The sequence below is a fragment of the Nesoenas mayeri genome, assembly GCF_963082525.1.
Source record: "Nesoenas mayeri genome assembly, chromosome: 5".
Classification (NCBI taxonomy): Eukaryota; Metazoa; Chordata; class Aves; order Columbiformes; family Columbidae; genus Nesoenas; species Nesoenas mayeri.
In genome coordinates this window covers 27557911-27568553 of record NC_137548.1, presented here as the reverse complement: position 1 = coordinate 27568553, position 10643 = coordinate 27557911, and positions in this window count along the sequence as shown.

The following is a 10643-nucleotide window of genomic DNA, read 5'->3' as shown; positions in this document are numbered from 1 at the left end:
TCTGTTCCATCTTTTACACTGTGACAGTAAAGCTTTTCAAGCCTGAGTAGCATTGCTTTAACCTACAAATAGGATTAAAATCTGTGAAGTGCTGAAAGGAAAGAGATGTTGGGCATACCGTTTATTCCTTGAGATATAATATGTGAAAAGGGAAGTAAAATTAAGAGTAACAGACATTGAGTGACAAAGAACTTCCTGTACATGTATAGAAAAGACTTCTATATCAGTAGTTGTGTTTCAGAGGAGATGCAGTTTGGTTTTTGCTGATCACACAGAGCAAGCTGAGCTGTTCATCTTTCCCATAATGAAGTATCTGGTGTATTTAGTTAAAATGAAATTGATTTAACAACACTTAATGCATAAGTATCATGTGGAATTTAGCTTAGGTATCTTGTAACAAGTAGCTATTAAACTTTCTGAATACACTTGGATTTTGGCACTTTGCACTGTATTTGCTTGGAAACTATTGAAATTGACTATTTATAGTCCGTGGAAGATGGTGTTTTATATTTGTAAGCCAAGACCTGCGTAACTCGCTCACCACCCCAATCAAGTGGCAAGTGAAAAGTGCTAAAATTTTCACTCATTTTGAAAGCCTGTGCTGTCTTTCACCAAGAGGTTCAGTTTGTTCTGGGTGGGATTTTGTGTTTGTGTTTGGTTTGTTTTTTCTTTGAAGTGGAAAGAAACAAATAGGTTTTGGCTTTTATGAAAAAAGAGAAGTACTAATACTGTTCCCAGTGTCCTGGAGAAATTCTTCAGTTATTACTGTAGGAAGAGCTGCTTTTTTGGCCTTTTTTTGAGGGCAAGGGCAAGAGGTAGAGAGAAAACATGTTCAATAGACCTCACATTTAAATATCTAAAATGTCCAGTGCTTTTATCTGTATCAGGTTTGTTGGAGCCTTTCACTGTTCTTTGTGTTACAATAGCTAAACAGGACGTGCTTTCTTCAGGTGCTGCATATGGCAGCCCTGTCCAGGCACCCTTTACAAGTGACCAAGTGAGCTCTGCTCTAAGGACACTTAGTTGTTCCCGAGGAAGTTTTTTTACAAGGTCCCTCTGGGTCAGGGGCATGGTTACCATTGGAATCCAGACCAAGTAGCCCATATTTTACCTTGGGTAACCCTAGGGATGCACCGGGGGATGTGTACATGCAGGTAGCACTATTGGTAACTGCCTGGTGTCTGGAAGTACTTGGGTGTTTCTGCAGCACGTGTGCAGGTCAGCTCCATGGTACATCTGCAGTAAGTCATCATGGGATTTGCAGTCTAAGATTTAATCAAAAGCCCAGCATGTATTCAGTAAGCCTGATGTTTCCTGGAAATGCCAGCCTAACTGCACTTCCATGGCATTCTGTATGCTTTTGTTTCTCTGGATGGAAAACTCTGATCTTGAAGGAACAGATGTAACTTCTAACATTTAAGAATAATTTATGTTGTTGATGTGTGTGTGTGTGTGGTTTTTATTCTTATTATATTATTTTCTCTGGAACTGCCAGACTGGAAGGTCAAAAAGTGACGAGCTGACTCCTGTTTCAGTGTGCTGGCTCCTGCAGATCTCATATCTAGAAATCTAACTCGTCCAGATGTTGTATGAAGAATTTGAATGCTGAAACTGAGCTGAGAGATTCACTAGCAGGCAGAGGACCTGAAGTTAGGTGCGGTGCTGAATGCAATATTGAAGAAATTCCAGCTCCAGAATAAAGATTGGAGGCATAAATGGAATGAAGTGATGAAGAGTACGTCAAACGCTGACTTCTGATAGGAAAAAATACTGTGTGATTTTGTAAGTAAGGATTGCTTCACTTGGCAGTGGATTTAAAAAAAAAAAGAAGACTTTGTAGGCAAACTTTGTATTTGGTATTTCCAAATTCTCCTAAACCAGTGCTTTTGGATGTTTTAACTCCAAACATGACTTACTGTAAGATTAGACTTGCTAGATTTTTTTTTTTTTAAGATGTTGGTTATATTTTTGAAGATAGCAATTTCTTTGAACAGGAATATACAGAAATCACAGTGTGTTTGAGAGGTGATTAGCAGCAGTAGAACCTGTGTGTGTATATATATATATGTGTGTGTGTATGTGTGTGTATATATATATATATATATTTTTTTTTTTTTAGCATGTCAATTCAGTAGGAAAATCTTCAGACGTCACCATTGTCTCCATGAACAGCAACAAGCTGGAATAGAGTCATAGAATAGTTTGGGTTGGAAGGGACCTTCAAAGCTTATCTAGTTCAGCCCCTCTGCAATGAGCAGGGACATCTTCAACCAGATCAGATTGCTCAGAGCCCCATCCAGCCTGGCCTGGAATATTTCCAGGGATGGGGCATCTACCACCTTTCTGGACAACCTGTGCCAGTGTTTTACTGTCTTCATTGATCTCCACCAAAAGGCCCAATATGCCACCTACTGAAGCACCATCCCACTGCTTCAGTTTCCTCTTCATGCAAAGCAAAGGTACCTGCCACAACCTTCCCCCTTCTCCGCACTAAACTACACAAATGACAAGAAGCTGCATTGTTTCTCTGAAGAGGGCAACATGAGTGGATCCTCCTTTTTCTAGAAGCAAAATAAATCTGAATCAGTTGTCCCGAGTAGGATATGGATCTGCCTTCCCTGCAGGTGGCCGTGGGGTGGGTGGTGGGGCTGCCCTTGGTCCCGTTGCTGGAGCAGGCCCGTGGAGCCGGCAGCCCGCAGGTGGCAGTGCGTCTATGCTGGAGTTACTCAACAGCACTTACAGAATTTTCTGTCTAGGTCCTGTTAGTTTTTTTACTCGATTTCTGTTACACTGTATTACAACTGGTTTTAATCCTAATGCATACTAATTACGGAATATTTGGAAAGAACAGATAGTACCCGGAGTTCTAAAGGAGGATTATCTTTTGCTACTGTATCGTGAAAGAAAATTGCTGTGTAAAGGCTTAGGAAGGAACAAATGGATTAGATGCTTTCTAGTTGCTATAGAAACAAAATATGTAATTAAACAAAATGAAATATATTACGACTTGTACACTCATGAGAGTACTTAAGAAAGGTTGGACAATGAATAAGTGTTTTATATTGCAACACCAAACCAAGAAATAAATAGAGGATTCAGGTTTATTTTTCTAATGCAATTTTCACCTACTGCATTTTTTTGTGCTTGGTTAACTAAAACCAAAAATGTTTTGTTTCCTGAGGTGAATCTATAAAAAGCGATGTCAAAAATAATAAGGAATAAGTGAGGGCTTGCATCAATACTGTTGCAAATTAATAACATTAGTATTATGTGATAATAATGATGATACAATGAAATGAATGCAAATCTTAAGCACATGCTTTTTGGGAAAAAAAAAACAACATTACTTGCTGGGTATGAACTGTTTAATTATACTTGCTTTAAAATAGCTTTCAACAGATCACTTCAGTGCTTCTTATTCTATAAGAGTATATTAACGGTTTCATACCCTTGTTCTACAGCTAGCAAAGGCAATTTCATGACGAAAAATGTTTGTGAAAAGGACTTTTCTTTAATCGGAGGTTTAAGTCCTGCGGGTTTGGGGTGCATTTCAAATGAGCTGGTAGTTAGTGCCAGCTGCCAGGAGAGGGCACTTTGAGGTTTCTTATGAAACGCTGTTTACTTTTAAGTCTAACTCGTTCTCAGAATTCTTTTTCTTTCTTGTGTCATAAAATTTCACCGTTTAAAGTTAAGAAATCTAGCAGGGATGGTTACTTCTCTTTGTTAGCTTGACTCTGAAGGTGACCACATTCAGCTCTCTTTAAATTGAGGGGGCACATTTCCATGGAAGGAATGGAAGGATCTCTTATTTAGCACGTCTCGATGTGTGGCCATGGGAGGTGGATGGAAATTGGTTATCTTTGTATTTACACCCCTACCCTGCTCCCGTGCAAGAAAAGAAAAAAGTATATACATATATATGTGTGTATATCTATATATACACACATATATATGTATATATATGTAGAGAGAGAGAGAGACACACAGAGTGAAGGGAAGGAAGACTGAAACAAATTCTGCATTCACTATGTATGATTTTGAGTTTAGGTGATTATGACAAAACATGGCTAAAATATCAGACAATGTTTACCTTGAAAGTACTTTGTGGTATATCTGCACTTGCTTGCCAGGCATCTACGTGGAATTAATCTGTTTTATCCTTTCTCACAATCCTGATGAGCTCATTGCCTGCCCTAGTTTAGCATCTCTGTTCCTGGGGTTCCCCACCTCCAGGTGGAAAGGGCCAGGAGGAAAGGGGACATCCATAGATTAGGATACTTGCCATTGCTAAGATTTCTGAAGATAAAATTTTGCTTTTTTTGCACCAGGCAAGGTTGCCTGGAGTCTTTCATAGCTACAAAGTAAGCCTACTGTAGCTCCTAAACTGTTGTGTTTGTTTGTTTTTGTTTTGTTTCTTTGTTTTTTAATGTTTTCAGAGTTTTTAATATAATAATGAATACATTAAATAACCATACATTTTACAATCAAGACCCAAAATTTCACTGAACTGGAAAAATCAATAATATAATTGCAACCTAAAATGTAAAAAATCCCTGTGAACTTTGCAGAGATGTTTAAAAGTGAGGGGAGAGACACCCAAAATGGGGTAGAGATGACCCAGAAAAGCACTTGGACAGGTATGTTTTACATGTGTTTTAATAAAAACTTTGGTTAATTAAGAAACAAGTTCCTGGTTTGCAGTACTACGGAAGCTTCTTTATAGGCATTTGAAGACTCTGTAGTGAAAATACATGTTTCATTGATACTGTCTGTAGAATTTACCTCTATGTCTAATAAAACATTTCAAACTTTTTTTTTTTCCCCTGAACATAAAGGGGATTTTCAACTCTCCTCTTTTATGTGCTGTCCATATTTGTCTTCTGTGGAAGATGATGACATTTTCCTGAGAAATAAGACCCGCAAACCAAAAAATACTAAAATGAGACTGTCACTAAGGTACCATGAAACCATTGCTTAGATTGGGGAGTTGAGAGTTGCATCTCCAGTGGTGCATGTACGTTAAGAGGTCCTTGTTGTTCATCAAGGGGTGAGATGAGAGCATTGTGGGGTATACATGCTAGCTAAATCTATTAGGTCCAGTGAGAACAATGGAACAAGACAACTGGAGTTGTAAAACTCACTAAAACACTCAGTAAAAAAATCTTACTAGATGTCTGAATGCTCTGTTCTGCTGTGAGTCTCTAGTAATAGATTGCTTGTCCTGTCTCTTTGCTTGGCTGCTTTGGCATACTTGCCTTAAGACTTCATAAGAAATTCCTGCAAATTCCTTGATTCCTGCTTTCAGAATCCCATCTCTTCCATCTGAGTTACTTCAAATGCTTACAGTGGTGGCCTCTGCTTTGTCTCTGCAGTAAGACTGCTGTGCCCTGGGCTAATACAGCCACCCTACTCACAGGTAAGGAGAAATACTTCACCACAAGCAAAATATTTAAGTGTTATCACTAGAAATCTTGTATTATCTCACAGTAATGCAAAATTGTCACCATTTATGTCTCCTCTTAAATTGTTAACAAGATGCTCCTGTGCATATACATATGCATATACATATGCATATACCCTCGTATGCACCGGTGTGCATTCAGGATCTGTAAAATATTGAATTCCTGATTTTCTGTGGCTAGTATAATATTACACCATTGTTCTTATATTTACTAATGTTATTACAAATTACTTGACCCTTAAACCATCTACAACTTCCTAAAGGCTGAAACAATTCACTGTTCTCTTGATCCCTGACTTTCTCTTAACCAACCCAATGATTTCTAACCTTTCTTATAGAATCATAGAATAGTTTGGGTTTGAAGGGACCTTCAAAGGTCATCTAGTCTAAGCCTCCTGCAATGGGCAGAGACAGCTTCGATTTTATCTTGGTAAAATGCTTGTAAAAATCATTCTCTTTCAGTTTTCAACTGAGCTCTTGATTGTTTTGGTGTGAGGTCACAGTTAAAATACTGTAGTCGGGGTATTTATTTGGTGGCAAACGTGTTGCTCCAAATGAATGGGTGTAGTTCCTATGACAGGCACAAAACTGTGCAATGACCAGTAGAGCTGTGCCATGGCGGCTGAGAGAGGAAAAAAGAGAGTGGGCGAGGCTGTGGAGTGTAGGTGTTTTGGCTGAGGAGCCAGCTTGTGTTCTCCACCTGGTCTTGCTCTGAGCAGCAGTGCTGCTGGGCAGCTGCTGTAGAAGGTCTCCTCTTCCACTGTCTGGTATCCATTGTGTGTGTGTGTGGTGTTGTCCTGGGTTTGGCTGGGGTAGAGGAGGGAAAGCTGGGAGGGGACACAGCCAGGATGGCTGACCCAAACTGGCCAAAGGGATATTCAATACCATGTGATGTCATATGTGAAGGAACTGGCCAGGTGAGGGAATCTCTGCTTGGGAGCAGGCTGGGCATTAGATTCCAGGCATTGAACAATTGCACTGTGTATCCTTCACTTTGTATATTATTTTTATTATTGTTATTGTTTATCTCTCCTCTTTTGCTGTCCTGTTAAACTTTTTGTCCAAACCCATGAGTTTTACAATTTGTTTTTTTATTCTCCTCCCCATCCCACTGGGGCAGGGGAGGGGTGAGTGAACAGCTGAGTGGTACTTAATTGCTGTCTGGGAGAGATGTGCCAGAAATAGAATGCTGGGTTCAGAGAAATCCATGTCAACTGAGCTGGATGCTTTGGGTGGGATGTAATTGGTAAATAAATCATGGTAATCTTCAAAGATAGTGTTTTCAGCCTTTGCAACTCCCAAATAGCAGAAATGCAAACCATCAGATCTTTGTGGCAATGGAGTATATCGGGGAGAAAATTTTAAATACACAAAAGATAAGAATAGTTTACCTCTTGCTGACAGAGAAATACGGGCCTCTTTCTGGTGTGAAGGAATCGTCTGCTGGGCTGTCTCCAAAATAACCAAACCTCGATTGCCACTGGTAAAATACAGACATAGTTTGTTCTTCATATAAGAGATTTATCTACAGAATCATTCCTCTTCTATCAGGCTCTTGACAGTGAGAAATAAGGTTACAGTAAACTGTTTGTGCTTTATTGTTTAAACCTACATTGCTGTAAGGTGAAAGCTGTAACTTTGATTTGTATTTCTTTTTCCCAAGCTTCATTAGAGTAAATATTGAGATAACATGTCAACATGCCTTTATTTCTAGTCTTACTGAGCCTCAAGATAAGATCAAATGGCTGTTGAATATTTTTGTTCTAAATGCTCAGTACACAACTCTCAGATATACACTCAGAAGAAGACAATCATGTCATAACCACCATTTGGAGAAAAATGAAGGACAGTCTTCAAGAAGAGTGAGGGCTGGAAAGGTGTATGTTTTCAGATTCCATCAAAAGAATAGAAGATGTGGCAAAGAGTATGAAAGTTAGATCTTTTAAGGAGCTATATAGTACTTCTTATATGTATTATTAAATATTAAGGAAGATCACAGGATATTAGAGGAGAACCCATTTATTTGAGTGAAATAAGCTGGGATGCTCACACTGACACCATTATGAAACGAGGAGGGATTTGTACCAGGAAATACAGTGCTAAGTATTAATCAAAGTGAGATTGTGGCTAGATGTGAGAGATAACATAGTGCTTGGGGCATGTGCCCAAAACCTCAGGGGACCAGCATTCAAGGCCCTGTGCTGTCACAGGTTATTTGGAACCCCTTGTGGACAGGACCTAGAGCAGCAGTTTTGCAGCCAGATGGGTTCTCAGGCACACCAGGGGATTACAGCACAGCTGCTGCCTCACTGAGTTGCCTGAATACTGATGATGCCCTAGAAATGAGAAATAAGTGCATGCCTGACCCCTGAAACTTCTTATTTTCCTTGTTTGTTAGTTTCGTGTTTGTTTTTCCTCCGTAACCCCACACTGCTTGTTTCTTACCTCTATTGCCTGCCTTCCTGGAAGCTGGAGGCCACCTGCCAAGAGCACATGGTATTGTCTAGTGACAAAAGCAATTGTTTGGTATGCAGAAGACCTACATGGTAGTGGTAAACGTATATTAATAATATTGCGTGTCCAGTAAGCACTGATAACATATCCAACAAGTTTAACAAGCTGTGAAAATGTCAGTGCCTGAGGTTTGGTGCTGATGACACTCCTTGCAGGTCTGGGATGAGCAGCTTCACCTCTTCAGTACCTGTCCAGATGTCCTGTGGATGTGTGTGAATCAGGGATGTTGTAGCCGCAGACGGTGCCTCTCTGTGTACTCGCTCCTGCCTCAAAATCATGCAAGGCTTTGCTGCTTGGTTCCTAAATACCACTGGGAATTTGGCTCTTAATCTCCGCATGTGTCCATTCCCACTTGTCAAATAGCAATTCCTCAGTGGGAAGCCCTGAGGTTTAATGCATTTGACACTGGTTTGTCAGATGGTTTTGTTGCGAGAGCCCTAGAACTAGCAAAAGTAGCCATTTGTATTACATACAATGTATTTCGAGCCCAACACAATAAACAAAGTATTTTGGATTTCAGACTATGAAGCAGGATCCAGTTTTTAATCATGCAAGGATTGTTTTGCTGGAATGATTATTGGATTGAAGTTCGTAACTTGAGTAAGATGAAGTCTGTGCATGTTATGTAACGGATAACTGACCATTTTACATTTTTTACCATTTTAACAGCAGGAATCAAGTCACAGATCAGTATTTTAAGTGTGTCATTTCTGTTTCAAGAACTCACTTGTGCTGAACAGCCTAAAACTCAGCACCTGTGGAAGAAATTGTGGGATGCTGTGATAAAATGTACTGTTAATTGCAAAACATAGTTACTGAATTCTCACATTTGTCCAGGTTCTTTCATTCTCTGATTGTGTGGTCTTGTTGCTTGTATGAGTGGGGTATTCATTCCCTAAATAGAAAGCAAAGGAAAGCTTTTTGGGCTGAAATGCCTTTTTCTTTTTTTTTTTTTTTTTTTAATTCTTTCTTCCAACGTTCCCCTTTTAAATAGTCTGAGATGCATATAAATATTCCTAATGATTAGGCAGTAGTCAGCCAATTCCAACTTGCCTACAAATGAACCATTTTTAATCAGGCTTCATCTGAATTGGGCTCTATCATAAAAATTTCATGCACAACTCAGAGAAAGCTGTTCCTCATTTTAAGTGATGCTCTTTCTTTGTGGGCTTTTGTTTGTTTGTTTTGTTTTTCTCTCTCCCCCCCTCCAGTGTATAAATAGCCCAGTATTGTTTGGAATAATATAGAATAAAAATGTTTTCCTGGCTATGTAGGATTGCTTTATTATGTAAGTTGCTTTATTATTGTACTTTGTAATACAAGAAAGATGTTTGTTACAAAAGATTAACCATATCCCACTCATATTTTATTTTATGAAGGAGGACAATGGTTATCTCCCGATACCTAATATCAGGCTGATATAATTATCTCAAATTTTAATTCTGGAAACATACCTAACCAGACCATTGTTAGGAATCACATTTGGTGATAATAATTTGGAAAAATTTTCAGCATCACCAGTTTCCCTCCCTTGGATGGAGCATAGGTGGGCAGCCACTTTCCTGGCCTTGAGGTTACAACCCCCCATCCAGGACTGGGCAGCAGAAGCAGTTCTGGTGCTTTAAACACAAGAGGAGGAAGATGATGTAGCTTGTGGAAGAAGAGCAAGAATGACCTTAAACCTCAACCTTTAGGCTTCCTCTGCCCCCCTCCATAGCGAACAGCAGTGTAAGTTGTTCTCTCCCACCCACAAGTTCTCACACACTGTGTAGCAAAAGTGCTTTCTCTGAAACCTCTCGCTGCCTTGTCAGACATAATTAGAGGTGATGAAGTTCAGAAGTTGCTACAGTGAAAGGAGTGATGGGCAAACAGGTGATATAGTTGAATGAGTTTCATTTCCTTAGAAAACTAAGCTAGGTATGTGTATTTAATATGAAAAATAGCGAGCAAGTAAATCAAAGCCAGGGATAGGGTTTTCTTTTGCATTTTTGTTCATAACTTTTATAATGCTTTGTATGTAACTGTAAATTTAATCACAAATACTCATACTGCTGCCTGCTGTCCATATTTGTTTTCTTGGCATCCTGTGGCATGAAAGTTACCACAGAATAAGTAATTTATTTTCTAAACCGCTATGAAGTAATCTGATACAATGGCCTAAAGAGTATTATTGACGTATTTTAGAGTTTGCTATGCATATTAGCATGTTTAGGAATTTAATTTTTATGGTTGGTGCAGCAAGTTTAAATAAGTGTAATAGGTGTTGATTTCCTTTGGGAGGTTTTTTTCCAGTGCCCTGAGGAATTCTTCAGTAAAGCAGAAAAACAAACAGATTTAGGGATTTGCAGCTCAGCCGAGCCGCAGGGCCTTGCTGCCTGCACCAGGAACGCCTGCAGGTGTGTGCTGGGGCTCTGGTGATCCCAGCCAGGACAAAGCTGTGCACCAGCATGCCACAGCTAACCTGAGAAGCTGCAGGCCTGTGCTGCGCTTATTTAGCAGCTCACATATTGCGTTTATAGCTCTGCTTTCAGGCGTGTGCTGACCTGCACGTACGCCTTGGCCACGGGATAAATGTTGCCAGTGAACTGCAATGGTGGGGCCTGCAGGCAGCTCCCGTTCGGTACCAATGATTACACCACCCACATGTCCTCGTTTTTATCTGAAAATG